Below are 22,556 nucleotides of genomic sequence, written 5' to 3' on the forward strand. Positions count from 1 at the left end.
TTTACGGGGGAGATTAAAGGCTATATGAAGAACTGGTCTTTGCCTTCATGGAGCTTTCAATCTACTAGGGGGGAAAAAGATACTAAACAAGTATCTCTAATAGGTGACAAGTGCAACTCCTTAATAAGACAGTGATTAAAGACCTAGCAATTCTTACTGTATCCCAATCAACTGTGAAGAACTCTAATGGCTGTCAATAAAACTGTCACCTTCTAAAATATGATTTAAGAGCATGTGTTTCTTATAAGTCCTGAGACTTTTCAAAGCTACAGACAGAAGTGGGTGAGGAGAGAATTGTGGTTACTCCTGACTTATAAAAATATTTTTCAAATTTCAAGACACTCTTTACTTCTAAAAATGTTTTTCAATGGAAGAAACACCTTGGAAACATTATAAACATATTACCTGTACAAATTTTATGGCCAATGGAATGATCCTGAATGTTATCAGCTTACTGGAAGAAGAAAAGGGAGGAGAAAAGAAAAATCTCTGTGCTGACATATCTATGCTTAGGGTTCTTAACCTGGCCATGTATTAGAAATTAGAATCACCTAGGGAATTTTTAAAAACACATATTCTTTTTCCTGTCCCACCCCCAGGCCTACTCTGTGAGTTCAGGCCGAGAAATCTGCCTTTTTAAAATTCTTATGTACTGTCCTGCCTGAAAACCAAAGTTAAGTCATTTAGATGGGTCATTTCCCACATGCCCCCTCCCCATTTCTATATTACATGATAGCAAAAGAAAGTATTGATTTATTGCTGAAAATAGATTTCTCAAGACTAATGGTTTATTTTTAATAAACTTTACTATACAATAAAGTTGTATTCTAAGAGCTTTATCCATCAGTGTGCCTTGCATGACTGCATATACTACATTTATGTTCATTTTATAAGACTTGGACTATAATTTGTAAGTACTTAAAATAATTAGAAATCCATAGTTGCTTTTATGCTGCACTGTCAATTATATCAATGATTTATTTGATGCTGAGTTTTTGGTCAGGAACACAACCACTCAATTATAATATTGTTCCTGTGGGGAAATATGACCATTTCATAACACCATTTGCAGGGAGACCACAGTGATGAAAATTAGAACTAGCCTGTTACAATGTAGCTCCCTTTTCATGAAAGGTATGTTCCTGAAAGGTGGTATAAACGTAAACTGAATTTCTATAAGTGAAATCATTTAAAATCTACAGAGGACCTGCTTAATCCAAAAGGAACCCTTCTAGTAAGAGAAGGAATACTTTTAGAAAGATAAAGATCATTTATATTTTATTCTGAAATTTTTGACTTAATATACAGAGACATTAAAACAGGGCACACCAATATTTAAGTAGAAGCTAATCTAGGTTATAGTGCAAATGGTATTTTTCTTAAATAGCAAACTGCAGAACATATACTTTGGAGCCAAACACAGTAATCACTACATCTCCAGTCTAAGGTGGTTATCTTTTGTAGTGCTGTGCATTAATCTGGCAAAGAATGTGGATCACAAATCTGTTCCTTTGTATTGTAAGATTTAAAAGGATCAGAGTACAGACAAATGTTCACACAGTGTTCCCATGAAAGAAGCAGGTTATGAGGATCCTTTTTCAGAATGGAAAATACAGGCAGAGGTTGTTGATCTGTGCAGCTTAAATGGTGAGGACTTCTAAAATGTAGCTAGGTAAAGGAAATACTGGAACCAAGTGAATGACCAAGAGTCATTGGCTCTAAAGAAGAAGGCTGCTCAAAGTAGCCATTTCCTAGGATAGAAGAGGAAGAGATTAAGTCAGAAAAGGCATGCAAAAGTACTTTGTAAACTTTTAAGTACTATGCAAATATAGGAAGCAAAGTTCTCAGTTGAGAATGAAGATGGGGATTGTGATATGAAAAATATGAAAAAAAAAATCTAGAAACAGGAAGGAGGAAATGGACTGGGAAGGCAGCACCAAGTGTCTAACTTGAGTTCTGTGGTGGTCCTGAATTGAAAGTGAGACCAGGCAGAGTGGTCATGTGTTTTTTTCCAGCCTCTTTCAATACATAGTTACAAGCACTAAGCAGACAGAAAATTGCCAATATTGTAATTTTGCCAAGTGAACAAAAACAAGTGAAAGGAGGCAAAAGGGCTAAAGGGCATTTGTATGCCAGGGGCCTGCATTAGAGTGGTGGAAGTAGAAATAAAAAAGAAGACTGAGATTCTCTAAAGATCAGATTGGTAGGATTTAGCTAAGGTGCATGAAAGGCTCAAAAATGCCTCAACACAGGTTTTAATCAGACAATAGCATGTGAACACTTACTGGACACCAAGTAGTACAAGGGTGGGATTTTAGAGGTCAGCTGCAGTCCTAGATTTCCTCAAGCAGTGCTGAGCTACCCAAGATTTGCAGACAAGGCAATATACCTGGCAAATAATGGCCTAAGGAAATTAGAAGAGGAAGGCAAAGGTCATTTTGCCTGAATTGGCAATAAATTTGATGGTGGGCAAAGTCAGCAGACAATGGAGTACATTATCACCTAACTGATAGTGAGGTGGAGAGGTCCATAGGCTCCTAGGACAGGATTAATAATGAAGAATGAAAAAATGGTACAGGGGAACGAGTACTTTGTTGTGTACGATTAGGTCTGTCCCTCCCTTACCTTTTGTAACATAATTTAAATCACAAAGTACAATATATATTATAACAATGTAAATAATGGTAGAGACACTTCTGATGCCCTGTACCCACATATACACAACTGAAATGAATTCAGTATCATGGGGAAAATAATGTGTCAAAAATCCTTCAAATTTATCCAAAAGTGATTGGTAACTAAAGGTAGATGTCATCATGCTAATAAGGAAATGATGCAGAATAGGAGAGAGAAAAAACTGTGGGTCTGAAGACCTGGCTTCTGGTCCAAGTTGAGTAATCTAGCTTCACTTTTGTTATCTGTAAAAGAAAGTAATGACACCACTCCCACATAATCATAAGGTCTGGGACAGGAATGTAAGATTTCTAAGGGCAAGGACCTTCACTGTCCTGTTTGCTAGTGTATCTCTAGCACTTAGCCTGGCAAATAGTAGGAGCTTATGAATATTTAGGTGAATGAATATAGGAAAATGCTTTTATATCCAAGAATGCTAACCAAATACCAAGTATGGACTTTTCTTAATAATAATTCATATAAACAAAAGCTGATTCTATGATTATATCAATATAAAATTTTCTAACATTGATACTTATCTTTAAGTACTATCGCTTATTTCTTTCTTAGGAGATAGGTATGTATTGGCAGTAGTTCAACAGGACAGTTGGAGAGATTAAGTGTTAATTATAAGATTATTTCCTGGACTAGCTTCATGGAAGCCAGAGACAAAAGGTCAAAAACAGAATGATGAGCTTTTTGAATAGTGAAGCTACTTTCTACTGGAAATATTTAAGTTGGAAGCCTGCTAAAAAAGGCAAGTTAAAGGATTATGTAGTCACATATGAAATATGTCTAGAATTTTAAAAGCTTATTTTTTGGCTACACCAAAAACATGTTCCTACTGTCCCTAATGATCCTTTTATCTCTTCTACTTGCCTCTCATCCTAGTCAATACTATGGATTATAATTTCTGTCTTCTCTGGGTCATTAATCTTTTATATTTATTGTTATATATCTTATTTTTATTTTTAATTTTTTTGTTGTTGTTGTTGCTGTTTATTTGGCTTTATTTTCAGAGTGACAGCTGGTTTTCTATTGGGTCTGCTATGGGTTTTTTCCCTAATTATTGTGGTAAAACACATACAGCAAAAATTTGCTATTTTAACTATATTTCCATTTTTTTGAAGTTTTACTTAGTTTTTTATTATGCCATGTTAGTCACAATACAGTACATCATTAGGTTTTGATGTAGTGTTCCATGGCTCATTATTTGCATGTAACACCCAGTGCTCAATGCAATATGTGCCCTCCTTAATACCCAACACAAGGCTACCCCCTCCCCTCTGAAACCCTGACGGTTTCCCGGAGTCCATAGTCTCTCACCATTCATCTCCCCCTCTGATTTCCCTCCCTTTATTTTTCCCTTCCTTCCCCTAATGTCCTCTGTGCTATTCCTTACATTCCGCATATGAGTAAAACAAACATATGATCATTGTCTTTCTCTGCTTGACTTATTTCACTTAGCATAATCCCCTCCAGTTCCATCCATATTGATGCAAATTGGTGGGTATTCATCCCTTCTGATGGCTGAGTAATATTCCATTATATATATGAACCACATCTTTATCCATTTATCTACTGAAGGGGACCTCAGCTCCTTCCACAGTCTGGCTATTGTGGACGTTGCTGCTATGAACAGTGGGATGCATGTGCCCCTTCTTTTCACTACATCTGTATTAAAGTGGCTGTACCAACTTGGATTCCCACCAACAATGTAAGAGCACTGCCCCTTCTCCACATCCTCTCCAACATTTGTTGTTTCCTGCCTTGTTAATTTTTGCCATTCTAATTGGTGTAAAGTGGTACCTCAATGTGGTTTTGATTTGTATTTCCTTGCTGGCTAATGGTGGTGAACATTTTTTCATGTGTCTGTTAGCAATTTTAATATTTTTCATTTTTAATGTTTTACTGTATATATTAACCTTTAAAATTCACTGGTGAATGGATAAACGGATGGACTTAAGATTATAATATATTGAGCATGCCAGTTTCTCACCTCCTCCTGTCTTCTCCCTCCTTATCGAGCATATTCAATGGCCTACCATTATTATCACTTCCTCAATGTCCTGGTCACTCTGTCAGTAAATTAGTTTGGCAAATCCTTGATCCTGGATAAATCCAACCATTTATCTGCTCTGAATTTGCATCTGAGCAGTTGAATGTTCCTACAGAAAATCCTACAGTCTTGTTCAGAGGTTACACTTAAATTCATGATCACAGATATCAGACAAGTACTAAATGCTGCCTGCTTGAAATCTACTCCTTTTCTCTATTAACTTTTTGTTCCAAGATAATTATTTTATTTTTTCCTCCTCAAATCTCTTCCTTCACTCTTGGATCTTGGAGGCAAAATCATCAGAGTAGAGGGCAGAGGAGAGTGAAGGAAGAGGTACCATCAGAAGTGAGGACTCCCTTCTTCTCATCCCTAAACCTGTCATCTGATCTCCATCCGCACACATTTTCTCTTCTTTTCTCCTATTATAGTAGATGAACTTCTCTTCTCCCTCTTGAAGGTCAAATCTTCCACTTGAACTACGGTATCCCATTTCTCTCCCAGGAAAAAGCACAAACTGACACCCTGCAATCCCCACCCCAAACCCAGGTGGAATAAGTGACAGTCCTCAGGTACTCCTGGCTGCCCTAAAGGTAAAGGAAGAAAAACAAATGCTTAACTTCTAGAGATTACAGTCCTACAGGACTTGAGTCTCCACCCTTAGTTTACAAATATCTTGATGAAAGAAAAAAACATTCTTATTGGGGCGCCTGGGTGGCTCAGTGGGTTAAGCCGCTGCCTTCGGCTCAGGTCATGATCTCAGGGTCCTGGGATCGAGTCCCGCATCGGGCTCTCTGCTCAGCAGGGAGCCTGCTTCCCTCTCTCTCTCTCTCTGCCTGCCTCTCCATCTACTTGTGATTTCTCTCTGTCAAATAAATAAATAAAAATCTTAAAAAAAAAACATTCTTATTAATTACCTAACTTCCTGGAGGAAACTTCCAACTACCTTAATGTTAATGGTTTGCTAGAGGGAAAAACCACCTTAGCCTGATGATACCAAGGCCTCCAGTATCCCAAGGGTCTTCTTTAGCATATGAAAGTCTTTTGGGACACCTCCCTTTTTCTTTACCTACTCCAGCCTCCAAGTATATAATCACTCATTCCTCACAACCCCAGCGCAGTAGCTCTTTCTGTCCACTGCCCTGGTCCTGTCTTTGTGCTTTAATAAAATCACCTTTTCCCCCAAAGACATCTCAAGAATTCTTTCTTGGCCTTCGGCTCTGGACTTCACCAATATTCAAAAACCATCATGTATACCTTTCCAAGATTTTGCCACTTTGGTTTTCATGCATCTTCAATCTCTCCTCTATAGATTATCCTCAGGCATTTACATAAAAAATCCAAACTCCTTCTCCCTACCAAATTCCCACTCACACTACACTCTAATCACACTGGCATCCTCTTATACTTTGAACATGCCAAACTCTTTCCTGTTTTAGGACTTTGCACTTAGAATAGAATCCAAACTCTGCTGCTAACTATGGCTAAGAAGATATGGATCCTCTTGACTTTACAACCTCAACTTGCATAATTTTCTACCTAACTCACTATTTCCCAGTCACACTGCTCTTTTTTTCAGTTCAATATTCCGAGATCTTTCCTGCTTCACAATCTCCAAATAAGCTTTCCTATTACTTGATATGTAATTCTCTTCTCATTCTATGTCTCTGTATCAGTACTATTTCCTTAGCAAGACCTTCTCTGTTCATTCTAATTAAAGTAAGTCCTCCCTTATTATTCTCTCACAGAACACTCTAGAGCCCTTTGTAAACAAATATTTACTTATATATTGGCTATCTCTGTCATTAGACTATAATTTATGTCAGGGCTAGGATACTATCTATTTTGTTCATTGCCAAATGCATCTAATACATAATACTTTAAATAAACTAAATAATAACCTTGGAAGGAATATATGAACTAACATCTATCCTTTCCTTTTGATTTCCCAATATCCTGAGATAAGCAAGATGTTACTGATGTGGTTTTGGAATACAGGTGAGGTTTGGTGGGGTGGGGTGCAGAACCGATGGCCAAGAAAAAATTCTTCAGACATCTTTGGTGCAAAATGGGGGTTTCATTAAAGCACAGGGACAGGACCTATGGGCAGAAAGAGCTGCTGTGCAGGGGTTGTGAGGGGTGGCTGATTATATACTTGGGAGTTGGGGGAAGCAAGGAAAAGAAAGATTTCAAAAAGATTTTCCTGTGCTAAAAAGGACTACAAGATACCAGAGGCCTTGTCATTTTCAAGCTAAGGTTGTTTTTCTCTCTAGTATAGCATTAACATTAAGATGGTTGGGAGCTTCCTGGAAAAATTACAGGTAACCCACCCAGGAGTGGAGGGGTGGTTGCAGGGTGTCTGCTTATACTTTGTCTTCTGCTCCATCATCATCATTATCCCATATCATAGGTAGAGAGTCACACAGTAAGTAGTAGAACTAAAGTCATCTAACTCCAAATTCAATGCTCTTGGTTTTTTTTTTTTTTTAAATGCTCTTGTTCTATTCTACCTTACCAAACAGCAATGTTCTTTGCTGTATGAACACAAAAACTATAGTGAACTCATTGAGCTACATTTCCCATAAAGATGTGGTAATCTCAACTCCAGTTCTTTGGTTTGAAGAATTTCTCTGAGATAAGGACTCTTTCTTCACCCTTAAAAAAAAAGAGAGAGAGAGAGAGAGACTATACCTCACATACTACAAGGAAACAAAGGAATTATGTTTGGGCATTCACTTCGCCTATTTCATAGCATGTAATATGATTCTACTGGGGTGCTTGCTATAAGCTAATAAAAGTGAAGAAATAATAGCCCTACCTCTTAAATCTGTCAGTGAGTGGGTTCCCAGTATCTAGTCTCCAGATAGACATCACAATTACATTCTTTATATAAGTTAATAGAGTTACCATTTTCCTACTGACTCTGACAATTGAACTAAATAGACCAGGCTATAATTTACCAAGCTTCACATTTTTATGCACTCAAAATTCACCAAAACTGTTTCAGGAACTATTATATGCATTACCTAATATTCTATTTCTTAAGAATTCAAAATATAACTAGATCTTTGTATTATCATGTGTTTTGGTGTATTTTATACATAAAAGTAATAGCTTATTATTTGTTAAGAGTCTACTATGTACTAGGCATTATTCTAAAAGGAGAAAGACATTTATTAAGGGATTATACAGGATCTACAATTCTGAAACCATTTCCAGTATGCAGGTTCCTTCCCCATACCAAGCAATTTTCTGACAGGAGCTGGGTGTCCTGGAATTTAACTTAATTCTGATACTATCTACCTAGAAGAAAAATCAGATCCCATGGTTTAGTGTTCAATTCTATAAGACAGTCCTCCACTTCAGAAGCCAGTTGAAAATCCAGGTTGTCACCAGTGTTTCTGACCTACAAGCTATAAACTAGAGGTTCCAAAGACCTCCTTGGGTTGATTAATTTCCTATGGTGGCTCACAAAACTGAGAAACATTTTTCTTAGCAGAATACCATTTTTTAAAAATAAAAGGATGTAACTCATGAACAGCCAGATAAAAGAGATGCAGAGGGTATAGAGCTTCCATGCCCTCTCTGAGTTATTCTCCCAGAATATCCAGGGGTTCACCAATCCCGAAGCTCTCTGAACCCCATCCATTTGGGATTTTGGAAGTGTTATTACCTAGACTTGATTCATGCAATCACTGGCCATTGGTAACTGAACTCCATTTCCAGACCCTCTCCCCTCCCAGGAGGTATGGGGTGGGACTGAAAGTTCCAATCCTCTAATCCTTTGGTTGGCTCCCCTGGCAGTCAGCCTCCATCCTTAGGTTACCTAGGGGCTTTGCAAAAGCAACCTTGTTAACATAATAAAAGACATGTGGATGGCTCTCAATATTTAGGAAATTGTGGGGTGCCTGGGTGGCTCAGTGAGTTAAGCCTCTGCCTTCCCCTCAGGTCATGATCTCAGGGTCCTGGGATCCATTTCTGCATCAGGCTCTCTGCTTAGCAGGGAGTCTGCTTCCCCTTTTCTCTCTGCCTGCCTCTCTGTCTGCTTGTGATCTCTCTCTCTCTCTCTCTCTCTCGGTCAAATAAATAAAATCTTTTAAAAAATTTTAAGAAAAATTAAGGAAATTACAAAGGTTTTAGGAGTTTGTGCTAGGAGCTGGAACAGAGATCAAATATATATTTATTATACATCACAATAACACACTATCTTCAATAATTCTATATATGTCCAACTTCTACTCCATCTTTTACAGTATTTTCCTTAATATCTTCACATCCTACTACCACCTTCCAATTTCAGTTACAAGAAGAGGCTTTGGAATTAGGACTAGATTCTGGTCTTGGCTATGTCACTGGTTTTGTGGTCATAAGCAAGTTAACCTCTCTTAACTTCAGTTCCTTCTTTTGGGAAGTCTTCACACTGTAGCTACAGTACTATTTCAAAACTTAAATTTGAACCAGTTCCTGTTCTATCATTAATAGTTTCCCATTACCCTTAAAATGAAGACCAAAGTCCTCCACAAATCTTTCAAAGGCTCTGCATGGTCTCCTGTCTGCCTACCTTCTCTAATCCAGCTATTCTGATCTTTTAGTCTCATAAATTAGGGTTACCAGATTTAGCAAGTAAAAATATAGAATGCTCAGCTAAATTTGAACTTAACAGTTAACAAGTATTTTTAATAGAAATACGTCCCAAATATTATATGAGATGTAATTCTGCTTAGAAATTATGCAAATTTAACTGAGCACTTAGTATTTTATCTGCAATTCTACTTAAATGTGCCATCTCCCTCTTGCACCAGGGCCTTCACACATGTTGTTCTCACTCCCTGAGGTGCTCTCTTTTGTCACTCCTGTTGACAGAACTACTGCAAGGAATACACAAAGCAAGATCTATTAAGTATATATCATGGTACTTAGTACAAAGAAAATACTCAACAAATAGTATAATAATAATAATTCAAGGTTCTGTATGCTTGCTTTATCTTTTATATGGTACTAATTGTGGCAGCATCAATGCTTTGTTATTCTAAATATCATTCTCAATGCTTTTGGGTTCTTTATAAGAAAAGTAGTTAATAGTAAAATACACATACAATATACAGTATTTCCCTTACCAAGTACATTTATAATTTCAATTTGGTCTTCACAATACTCTAATGTAAACATTAACAGTATGATTTTACTCATTTACAAATGAAAGAATAATTAGAGAAGTTCTAAGTTAAAGCAGTAATCAAACTTAGGCCTTCCAACCTCAAAAGCTAAAATTTTGTGGCTATATGGTATTAGTTCCTCAACCATTATCAGTCTGTGACATATCTATATTACTAACGCTATGACTACTAACAATAAAAACAGTAATCAACAATAACAACCATAACAGCTAATACTTACTGAATACTTAGTGTGAGCCAGGAACTTTTCTAAGTGCTTTGTGAGTACAGTTGACCCTTGAACTATGTGGGAGTTAAGGGTACCAATACCTCACACAATTGAAAACCCATGTATAACTTTGGACTCCACCAAAACTTGAATATTAACACTCTACTATTGACTAGAAGCCTCGGTGATAACATACAGAATTCATTAACACATATTTTGTATATTATATGTTATATACTGTATCCTTCCTATAAAGTAAGCTAGAGAAAAGAGAATATTTTTAAGAAAAGTCATAAGGAAGAGAAACTACCTTTACAGTGCTGTACTGTATTTATTTAAAAAAAAAATCCACATGTGAATGAACCACTGCAGTTCAATCTCATGTTGTTCAAGGATCAACTGGATTATTTTATTCTAATAACTACACTAAGGGGCAGATAGCCTGTTATTATTCCCACTTTTCACATGAAATTTGAGTCTCAGTTTCTTTAAATAACTGTTCAAGTTCCCAAAGCTATTGTTTGAACAAAGATTCAAAGCCATGAAGTTGAGCTCTGAAGTGTGACCTCTTGTCCTTCTTACAGTCCAAATGGAAGGCACTCATTTAAGTCCTGGCATAACTCCTGTGATACCATTATATATACACATGCATACATTCAAGCCTCTCCTTCTATAAAGATGGCAATAATTGCCCAGAAAGTTATCCCTTCCTGTTAATGTATGGCAAAGGTAATAACTTTTTGATGAATTTTCTGCCCTTATTACCTTGTAAGCAATAGTATGAGTTTATAAAAAATGATTGGTCTAGCTCGGAAGCAGAGTGAAACAAACTGGTCCAAGACTTAGTACCAGGATGACATGACAATTATAATTATTATTATTATTCATAAAGTTATTTATCTTCATGATGTGCTACCACAAATTAAAAATTTTAAATGCATAGGCTTATAATTTAGAAAATATTACATTTCTCAAAAAAACTGTTAGCAGCTTTGCAACCTCCAACTTGCCACTTAAAACAAGAGACCAGGACACAGGGATAACCCAAAAGCTAAGCAGTTATGTATCAGAAAAATAACAACAAAATAATACATGAGTCCAAAAATTTATATTAGTTATTCCCACCCTTACCAGAAGGGCTGGAATTTGAAAAGGAAACTAAACAAAATCCATGCTCCTTCAGATCAGAGGCCTTGGAGCTAAAATAGATATGGGTTTAAACCCAGTTCTGCTATTTACTGTTATTTAATCTCTTAGAGCTTGCTTCCTCATCTGGAAAATAGGGATAAAAACTAATTTGCAGAAAAACTGTGGAGAATACATTAGAATAACTATAAATCTCTTAATCCAATGGTTGGCACATAGCACATGGTAGACCCTTAATGATCCAAATCCCTCTAATCCCCCTGCCAGGACTGACATTAGTGCAAAATGATTACAGAATGATGATACTAATTTTGGTCCTTTCAGACCTAAAGAGCTGCCAGTTTTCATCCCCCCACTTTACCATAAATTCCTCATTTTCTCTTTTGACATCTGAGAAGTGGTGTTCATCTAACCTTTGTCTCTAGTACCAGAAATAAGGGAGTCAGTATCAACAATCTAGAAGAGAGAGAAGATAGTTGTGATGAGTTCTTGAAAGCCTACCAACTGAGGGCAACTAAAGTCAAAGTAACTCCACACACCCTGTGCCTTATATCTGAAGAGAAACCCACCAAATTATAGTGTCTGTTTACTATTACTCATTTAATCCACAGGATTTATATAATTGATATTGATATTTTAAATAGCTATCATTTCTTACACACTTTGTCAGGAAGTATGCTGAATGTTTAATTCTTAAAACAGTCTTTTAAAAAATTTAATTTTAAATTCAATTAACATATAGTATATTATTTGTTTCAGAGATAGAGTTCAGTTCATTCGTCAGTTACATATAACACCCAGTGCTCAGTACACGTGTCCTCCTTAATGCCCATCACCCAGTTACCCCATCCCCCCAACAACCTTCCCTCTAGCAACCCTGTTTCCTATAATTAAGGGTTTCTTTTTTTTTTTTTAAGATTTTATTTATTTATTTGACAGACAGAGATCACAAGTAGGCAGAGAGGCAGGCAGAGAGAGAGAGAGGGAAGCAGGCTCCCTGCTGAGCAGAGAGCCCGATGCGGGACTCGATCCCAGGACCCTGAGATCATGACCTGAGCCGAAGGCAGCGGCTTAACCCACTGAGCCACCCAGGCGCCCTAGTTAAGGGTTTCTTATGGTTTGTCTCCCTCTCTGATTTCTTCTTGTTTTATTTTTCTCTCCTTTTCCTATGATACCCTGTTGTGTTTTTTTTTAATTATACATATTAGTGAGGTCATCTGATAATTGTTTTCCTCCAACTGACTTATTTCGCTTAGCATAATACCCTCTAATTCCATCCGTGTTATAAACAGCCTTCTGAGGGAGGTTACTGTTCATTCATTTAACAAAATTTTTGTTTGTAATTAATTGATTATTCTAAACACTAATAATAGTAAACAAAAAAGATAAAAATTACTACCCTCTAAGTATCCAAAATATATAAAGAATTTATAAAACTCAACAGCCCAAATCCAAATAATCCAGTTAAAAAGTGGGCAGAAAACATGAATAGACATTTTTCAAAAAAAGGCATAGAGATGGCTGGGGCACCTGGCTGGCTGTCATTAGAGCATGCAACTCTCGATCTCAGATTTGATTTCAAGCCCCATGTTGGGAATAGAGATTACTTTAAAATAAACTCTTAAAAAAAGAAGACATCCAGATGGCTGTCACATGAAAAAATGCTCAATATCACTCATCATCAGGAAAATGCAAATCAGAACTACATGAGATATCACCTCACACCTGTCAGAACAGCTAAAATGAACAACACAAGAAACAGCAGGTGTTAGCAAGGATGAAGAGAAAAGGTGACCCTCTTACATTGTTGGTGGAAATGCAAACTGGTGCAGCCACTCTGGAAAACAGTATGGAGGTGCCTCAAAAAGTTAAAAATAGAGCTAACTCTATAAACCAGCAATTGCTCTACTAGGTATTTACCCAAAGAATACAAAAAACTCATTTGAAGGTATACATATACCCCAATGTTTATAGCAGCATTATCAAGAAAAGCCAAATTATGGAAAGAGCCCAAATGTCCATTAACTGATGAATGGATAAAGAAGAGGTGGTGTACACACACACACACACACACAAAATGAACTACTACTCAGCCACAAAAAAGAATAAAATCTTCCCATTTGTGATGACATGGATAGAGCTAGAGTATTATTCTAAGTTATATAATTCAGTCAGAGAAAGATAAATCCATATGATTTCACTCATTTGTGGAATTTAAGAAACAAAACAAATGAACATGGGGGGGAGGGGAAACCCAAGACACAAACTTTTAACAATAGAAAACAAACTGATGGTTAGTGGAGGGGAGGTTGGGGGAGTAGGTTGAACAGGTGATGGGTATTAAGGAGGGCACTGATGATGAGCAGCTGATGTTGTATGTAAGTGATGAATCACTAAATTCTACACCTGAAACTAATATTGCTCTGTATGTTAACTAGCTGGAATTTAAAAATTTGGAAGAAAATATTTCTGCCCTCATGGAGTTTACTATCTATCATGGGGAGATATCAGAGAGGTGGAGTAACCCACAGATTATCACCTTATAAGTGACAAAGGCAAGGTTTTATTCTGTGAATAAAACAGAAAGCCCAAAAATAAATCCTCATATACACAGTCATTTTTTAGAAAGTTTTAGAGAGACGGAGAGAAAGCACACATATGAGTAAGTGGGGGGAGGGGCAGAGGGACTGACTCTCAAGCAGACTCCCCACTGAGCACAGAGCCTGACGTGGGGCTGATGTGGGGTTCAATCCCACCACCCAAGAGATCATGACTTGAGTCAAAATCATGAATTGGTCACTTAACTGACTCAGTCACCCAGGCACCCCACACAGTCAATTAATTTTGACAACACTGACAAAACAATCCAATGGGGGAAAGGACAGTCTTTTCAACAAATGGTGCTAAGAAAACTGGATATCCACATTTAAAAGGATAGAATTGATCTCTTACCTTATACCCTATACAAAAATTAACTCAAATGGAGCAAAGGCTTAAATATAAGAGCTGAAACCATAAAATTTTCAGAAGAAATCATATGAGGAAAACTTTAGAACATGGATTTGACATTGATTTCAGGGACATGACACCAAAAGTGATTTCATGGACACTGGCAATAAAAGAAAAAATGAAATGGACTACAGCAAAAATAAAAACTTTTGTGCATCAAAAAACATGAACAATGAAGTGAAAAGACAACCTGCAGAATGGAAAAAAAATATTTGTAATCATTTATCTGATAAGGATTTAATATCCAGAATATATAAAGAACTCATACAACTGAACAACAAAAAACACCAAACAGCCCAATTTAAAAATGGCCAAAGGACTTGAATAGACATTTCTCCAAAGAAGATATACAAATGACCAAGAAGCACAAGATGCTCAATGTGCCACTAATCATTAAAAAAATACAAATCAAAACCATAAAAGAAATACCACTTCATACCCATTAGGATATTATAAAAAAAAATAGACAAAACCCAAGTATTGGCAAGAATGTGGAGAAATTGGAACACTTGTGTTTTGCTGGTAGAAATGTAAAACAGTGCAGCTGCTATGGAAAATAGTTTGGTAATTCCTCAAAAAACTAAAAATAAAATTACCATGTGATCCAGCATTTCCACTTCTGGATATATACCCTAAAGAACTAAAAGCAGGGACTTGCATAGATATTTATACATCCATGTTTATAGCAGCATTATTCATAATAGCCAAAAAGTGGGAGCAATCCAAGTACTCAATGATGGGTAAATGCATAACCAAAATGTAATGGAATGTTATTTAGCCTTACAAAGTAATGAAATTTTGATGCAAGTTACAACATGGATGAACCTTGAAGACAATATGCTAAGTGAAATAAGTAGTCACAAAAGTACAAATACTGCATGATTCCACTAAAGTGGTTATCTAATATAGTCAAACTCATAGAAACAGAAAATAGAATCGTGGTGGCCAGGGTCTGGGGGCAGTAGAAAATGAGGTCTTATTGTTTAATGGGCACAGAGTTTCAGTTTGGGAGGATGAAAACATTCTGGAAAGGGATAGTAGTTAATGGTTGTACAACACTGTGAATGTACTTAATGACACTGAATTATATGCCTAAAAATGGTTAAAATGATAAATTTTATGTTACAAATATTACCACAGTAAAAACAACAACAACAACAACAAAAAAAGCAGGTTTATGATTCTTCAGCCTATGCTCTTACCTCCAATTGTACAGTGCCTAGTAGTTGCTGTTTAGACTAGCCCAGAGAAGCTTCGTTCAGCATATTCAGGGTCCAATGTACAATTTTGGTGAAGCCACAAAAAGCACACAGAGCACTTGGCATCATCCCAATGCTGTTTGAGAAAACCATTTATGCAGTTATCAAGCCCCAAATGCATTACTGAAAACCAATTTCAAATGAGCCAGGCTGAATAAAAATTCATGCTACAAATAGGAAAATAGCTAACTGCACTGTAAATGAAATTCAGGAAGTTGTTTTGTAAAATAGTTTCCAGTTATTTTTTTGGCTTGTATTGAGGAGAGGCAGAGCCTAAAGTATTAAGACAGTGGAAATTGTTTTTATGCCAAATCCCATGTAATAGCTGTAACCCACATATAATGGGCAATGTTGTCTTACACTGGAAATGTGATAGAATCCAGGTACCCACAAGAAGGTTCTCTAGGCCTTTATGTTACTGGTGTAATAGTGTACTTTTTCTTTGCTACCATCACCAGCACTACCAATATGAAATAACTAAGAATTTCATTTACTTAAGACTGACCAAGATTTTTCCTCTTTGCTTCTACAGTACAGCACAATAATAATTAAAACACTGCTGGGGCTGTTAACTACTATGACTAGCTAACATTTAGTGAACACTTACTACATGCCAAGCAGTATACTCTAAGGTTCATATGCATTTCCTCTTTGATTTTCATAACAACTTTACAGAGTAGATATTTCATTTCTATTTTATAGATGAAGAAATGGAGAAGGCTAGTAGGAAATTAGTAAAAGGCAGAGCTTAGATTAAAATCCTGACTTCAGGCTGCACAGTCCATGGATCTAAATGCCATGTGGACTACCTCCCCACAATCCTCCACTTGGAATGCAAAGTCTTTATTTTTTATAAAGATTTTATTTATTTGAGAAAGAGAGAGAGAGGGAGAGAGAAAGAGAGAACAAAAGACTGAGTACGAGCAGGGGGTAGAGTAAAAGGGAGAGGGAGAAGCAGACTCCCCATTGAGCTGGGAGCCCAATGTGGAACTTGATCCCAGGACCCCAAGATCATGACCTGAGCTGAAGAGAGATGTTTGAGCCACCCAGGCACCCTGAATGCAGTCTCTTTACAACACTATGTTCCAACCTTAGTCTTCAAACCTTTTTTTTTTTTTAACTATATTCCCTATGCTGTACATGTTATTCCTGTGATGCATTTATTCCATAACTGGAAACCTGTATCTCCTCCTCCTCTTCACCTATTTTACCATTCGCCCCACTGCCCTCCCCTCTGGCATCTATCAGTTTGTTCTCTGTATTTATGAGTATGCCTGCTTTTTGTTTTTTTAGTCGTTTGTTTTTTAGATTCCACATATAAGTGAAGTGACAATGATATTTGTCTATCTGACTTACTTCACTTAGTGTAATACCTTGTAGGTCCATCCATGTTGTCACAAATGGCAGGATCTCAACTTTTTTATGGCTGAGTAATATTCCATTGTATATGTGTATATACACCACATCTTCTTTATCCATTCATCTATCTATGGACACTTGGGTTGCTTCTATATCTTGGCTATTGCAAATAATGCTTCAATAAACATATGGCTGCACTTATCTTTTTAAACCAGTCCTCAGATTTTATACCCAAGGGTCACTAGAGAATTCAAGCTTATTAATTAAGGATCCCTAAGCAGTATAACTCATATATCTGTTATGAGTTTTTCCCAAGGCATCTGGACACTCCTTAGCCCAGATCTTAGAAGCAACCTGAGTTTGTCTTTGTTCTCTAATTTATTTTCTTCGACTCCACCCCAGAAATAGTGCTTAGTTCTCTAAAAAAATGAAACCTCCCATGCATTAATGGAAGGCAATGAGAAAATAGGGTTCTATATATAAAATTGCACATTAGATAGTCATTTCCTAATTCATCTCTTCTCTATATTGAAGTACAACTGTAGACTACTTGACATACCTATATTTTTGCACTTTTATATGTGTTCTTTATATCTTTTCATTCTGTTCACATTGGATATTGTTGAGTAACCATTTGTCATAAATGCTTTAGAATTCGCCTCCTTGAAGGTAGAGGTCCTGGACAAGACAGCCTCTTCAGATTCTCTTCAGCTCTACTATTGTGTGATCTTCCAGGGCAATGCTTTAAAAAAATGCTGATTAAAAAGTCTGTTTGCCCTAACTTTCCTCCAATCCCTTGTCCCACTCGTAACAGTGTCGCAACCTTACAACACTTCACTGCAGCAAGATGGAAAAAGTCAGATAGTATATCTGACAGAGCATACTTGATCTTCTTTTTTCACCTCACACAAGTCCAGGTCCCACCAAGAACAGAATCTTCTCAATAAATAAACAGCTATGATAACAAAAAGCTAGTTGCAAGAAAAAGTTTCCCTGAACATTATTTTTCCTAGGGATGAATTTTATTTTGCCTGGGAATTCATAATAAAGTATCACACTCTCATTCCTTCCTTCAAAGGTTTGAAGGAAAAACAAAAAGTTTGTGCACCTACTGTGTGTACAACATTGTTCAAGGCACTGAAGATATCAAGTAACATATGATAGGTCTTAGTAGGGAAGAACTTTAGTAGAGAAAGCAGATTAAAAATCATTCACATAATAGTATACTACCATTAAGTATAGGAAGAGGAGTATTCCTAGAACACTCTGGGAACACAACAGAGCATCTATTTCAGATTTGGCAGAGAGAAGTCAAGAGAAAAATTTTTGGAGTAGGTGACATCTAAACTTTGGGGGTAAAAACTAAAAGTTAAACTAAACTGGTTAGAGTGGAATTTGAGGTGGTATGAAATAAGAAGAGAGAAGAAACATTTAAAAAATAGATTCTGTTTAAGACAGTATTAGAATTTAGTTGGGAAAGGAATAGAAAGGAGGAATTGAAACAATAACATTTCTGGCTTAGATAAGTAAGTGGACAGTTGTGCTACTCATTGAGATAGTAAACAGGAAAGGAGAAGCAGGTTTGGGGTATAAAAGAGAGAAATGTGTTTAGGATAAATTGATTTTAAACTGTGTATGGACAAGAGATTCCCAATAGAAGCTGTACTGGAGCTCAGTGGGTAGGAGAGTAAAGGAAAGCATGAAAGAAGTCATGCTGGAAGAATATATAGAGTAAGAAGAGAAAAAAGCCAACTATGTCAAGGGATATATCAACATTTAAAAGATGAGCAGAAGAGGATCTTCTAAGAGAACCTGAGAAGTAACAGTCATAGAGGTAGGAAAACAAACAGGAAGGCCCACTGTCACACAAACCAAGAGGAGAGAGTTTAAAGAATAAAGGACTACAACAAACAGAATGGGGGGGATATTGGCAAATCAGTTCTCTGATAAGAATTTAATATCCAGAAAACATTAGAAACTCCTACAACTCAACATTAAAAAAAAAAACATAATGCAATTTAAAATAAGCAAGGAATTTAAATAAAAGTTTTTACAAAGAATATATATATAAATTACTAATAAGCACATGGCAAGATGCTCAGTATCCTTAGTCTCTAAGGAAATGCAAATTAAAATAATTAGATATGCCTTCACACATACTAAGATTGATAGAATTTTAAAAAGACAAAAGATGACAAGTGTTGGCAAGGGTTTGGAGAAATTGGAACTCTCATATACTACTAGTACAACACCTGTGGAACACAGTTTGGCAGTTCCTCAATAAGTTAAATATAGAATTACCATATGACCCAGCAATTCTACTCCTAGGTATAAATTTAAAAGAAGTGAAACAAGTGTTCAAACAAAAACTTGTACAATATTGTTCACAGAAGCATTATTCATAATACCAAAAGGTAGGAACAATCCAGTTGTCCATCAGTAGATAAATGGATAAATAAAAGTGTTATGGTCATATGATAGAATATTACTGAGCCATAAAAAGTAAAGAAATACAGATACGTGCTACAATTAAGAATGAACCTTGAAAATATTATGTTAAGTGAAAAGTGGCCAGGCACATACTATTACATTTATATGAAATATCTAGAATGGGCAAGTCCAGAGAGACAGAAAGTAGATTAGTGGTTGATAGGGGCCAGGAGAAAATGAGAAATTGAAGAGTGACTGCTAATAGATACATATTTGGGAGGGGTAATAAAAATATTCTGGAATTAGATAGTGGTAATAATTGCACAGCTCTGTGAATATACTAAATCACCACTTTAAAAGGGTGAATTTTATGATCTAATGTGAATTAGATCTCAACAAATTTTATTTTTATTATTTTTTAAAGATTTTTAAAATTTATTTGACAGAGAGAGAGAGAGAGAGAAAACATAAGCCAGGGGAGCAGGAAAAGAAGGCTCCCCACTGAGCTTGGAGCCTGATGTGGGGCTTGATCTTAGGACTCTGGGATCATGACCTAAGCCAAAGGCAGATGCTTAACCAACTGAGCCACCCAGGTACCACTCAACCAATTTTGAAACAAAACATAATGTAAGCTTTGCACTATGTATATTCACTGAGGAAAATTGATAATTGAAATAACTCTATTCTGTCACCAGTAAATTCATAACATTAAGCAGCTTTCTCTTCTATTCATTTTTTCTATTATCATTTTTTTAAAAAGCAACTGGAAAAGAAAATAAAGGATTGGGCAGTATCAAACATGACAGAAAAGTAAAATATGATTTTAACAAAAGAATTCCATTAAATTTTGCAATATGCCGGTCACTAGAGATCTTAGGAAGAAAAGATTCAGTGGTGAGGGGAACATAGAAACCTAACCATAGGAAGTATCAATGAGTTGTTAAACTGTAGACAGCAAGTTTATTCCATTTCTTTCAGAAGCTTGACTATTAAGGTAAATGAAAAATAGGGTTGTTTTAGGAAGATACTGGATCAAAGAAAGTTAAGAGATTACTTAAAAATAAATACAACAGCAATGGATGTTCACTGAGGAAACTAAATATATACAGGCATATTTCTTAAGAGGTTACTTAAAAAATAAATAAATACAAGAACAATGGGTCAAAGTAAGTTCCCCCACTGAGATATAAACATGATTACATGCTAAAAAGAAAAAAAAATGAGGCCAAAGATACAAGAATAAGAGAGAATGACTGCCAGAGAAAGGACCATAAGAAAGTATGAGGGGAGATATCCAAAGCCTAGGTGAAAGGACTTGTCTTGGACCAAAGAAACATACTTCTTCTATGGAGACAGGAGCACGGGAGTGGGTGCAATTGAAAGTTCAATCTGTAGGTATTCCAGTGAGTGAGGGGAATGGAATAACTGCAGTTTTGCGAGTTCTGTTAAGGTGGGAAATAATGAAAATAAGGACTCAAGAGGCTTGAGAGTAATTACAAGAGGGTAATTGGCATAACGGGTAAAAGGATAAAAATTTAAGTGAGTTTCAAAAGAGAATGTAAGCTGGTTGATCTTGCATCCCATGGCTACCACTGTAGTTTTGCTGGGATAGTAAAAAGACAGACCTGACCCCTTTGGCTTCTCTTGTGGGGTACAGGCACAAAGCTTAATCATGTCATCAAACTATACAATAATGGGGAGGGACTACTCAAAAATGAAAATACAGTGCTATTAAGAAAAGGATGGAAGCTAAGTGACCAGTAAATGACAAATGAACCATAATTTTGATTTTTAAGTTTTTATTTTAATTCAAGTTAGTTAACATACGGTGTTATATTTGAACCGTAATTTTATATTACATAGTAGCATACTATCACAAGAACTGCTGTAATATATAGACCAAATGAGTAAGGTCCATGAGCTCTAATAAGCCCTTATCCTCTACTCTACTGTCTCCTAAGTCTTCACTCATGCTATTCCCTTTGCTCAGAATGCTCAATCACAATTTCAGCCTGTCTCCAATGTCAAGGACTTTAAAAATCTTTCTATCTCTTAAAATGCCAAGTAGAGTGGCTAACATGTCAAATACTGGTTTGAGTTCAGATGAAACAGAAAAAAAAATCACTAAGGGCTAAGTAATCAGAAAGGGCTTCACAGGAAAGTGTGAAATTTTAGCTTGCCTTTAAAAGATGGTAAGTATTCTACTGCCAAAAAGATAATTTTAATAGGAAGGATGACACAAGTGACAATGAAGGTAGGAATATTCAGTAAGATAACCATTCATGTATAACTGGGGGGTTCTTATTATGAACAGTAGACAATGCTGGCAAACCAACATGACATGGGTCTTGAATGGCCAGCTAAAACATTGGAACTATATTTATTAGGCCAGTGATTTTCAAGAGGGGAACAGGGTAAGAAAATGTGGGGGAAAAGAAAACGATGAGGGTTTTATTTAGCTGTAGTGACACAAGTGCTAGCATTATGAGACCTTATCGGTTATCAACTTCAGTTTCCAACACTTTACAGATGAGAAAATTGAGAACCAGAAAGGTGAAGTGACCTACTACCTAAGTTGGCCCAACTTAACTAGGGGAGAATAACTAGACTCATACCTGGGACCAGTACCTGTTTCTCCTAATTTTCTATTTAGTTTTTTTCTACCATACATGGAAAGAAATTATGACATGGCCTCACTGAAAGAAAGAATTTGCAAATATAAAAAGGAAGTATAGGGGCGCCTGGGTGGCTCAGAGGGTTAAAGCCTCTGCCTTCGGCTCAGGTCATGATCCCAGGGTCCTGGGATTGAGCCCCGCATCGGGCTCTCTCCTTGTTGGGGAGCCTGCTTCCTCCTCTCTCTCTCTGCCTGCCTCTCTGCCTACTTGTGATCTCTCTCTGTCGAATAAATAAAATCTTAAAAAAAAATGATTACAATGGTAATCTTTAAAAAAAAAAATAAAATAAAATAAAATAAAAAGGAAGTATACATAAAGGCATTTAACTTGAAGAATTACAATACCATCAATTCCTGTGAATTTATGATAACAGACAGGACAACTATACGGAATATATAAAGGAATAATGAGAATAAAAATTTTATACATTGAGAGAAAGAGACACATTAATCGTTAAGTCCCCTAAGAAATAACTACAGCTGGGACGCCTGGGTGGCTCAGTTGGTTAAGCAGCTGCCTTCAGCTCAGGTCATGATCCCAGCGTCCTGGAATCGAGTCCCGCAT

General features: G+C 36.4%; 1 protein-coding gene across 7 annotated transcripts in view; it reads right to left on the bottom strand.

Moving 5' to 3' along the window:
- Positions 1–22,556, bottom strand: part of EDA (ectodysplasin A) — a 509,608-nt gene that overhangs the window by 446,248 nt on the left and 40,804 nt on the right. The gene's annotated exons all lie outside the window — the stretch shown is intronic.

Source organism: Mustela nivalis (assembly GCF_964662115.1).
Source record: "Mustela nivalis genome assembly, chromosome: X".
Taxonomy (NCBI): domain Eukaryota; kingdom Metazoa; phylum Chordata; class Mammalia; order Carnivora; family Mustelidae; genus Mustela; species Mustela nivalis.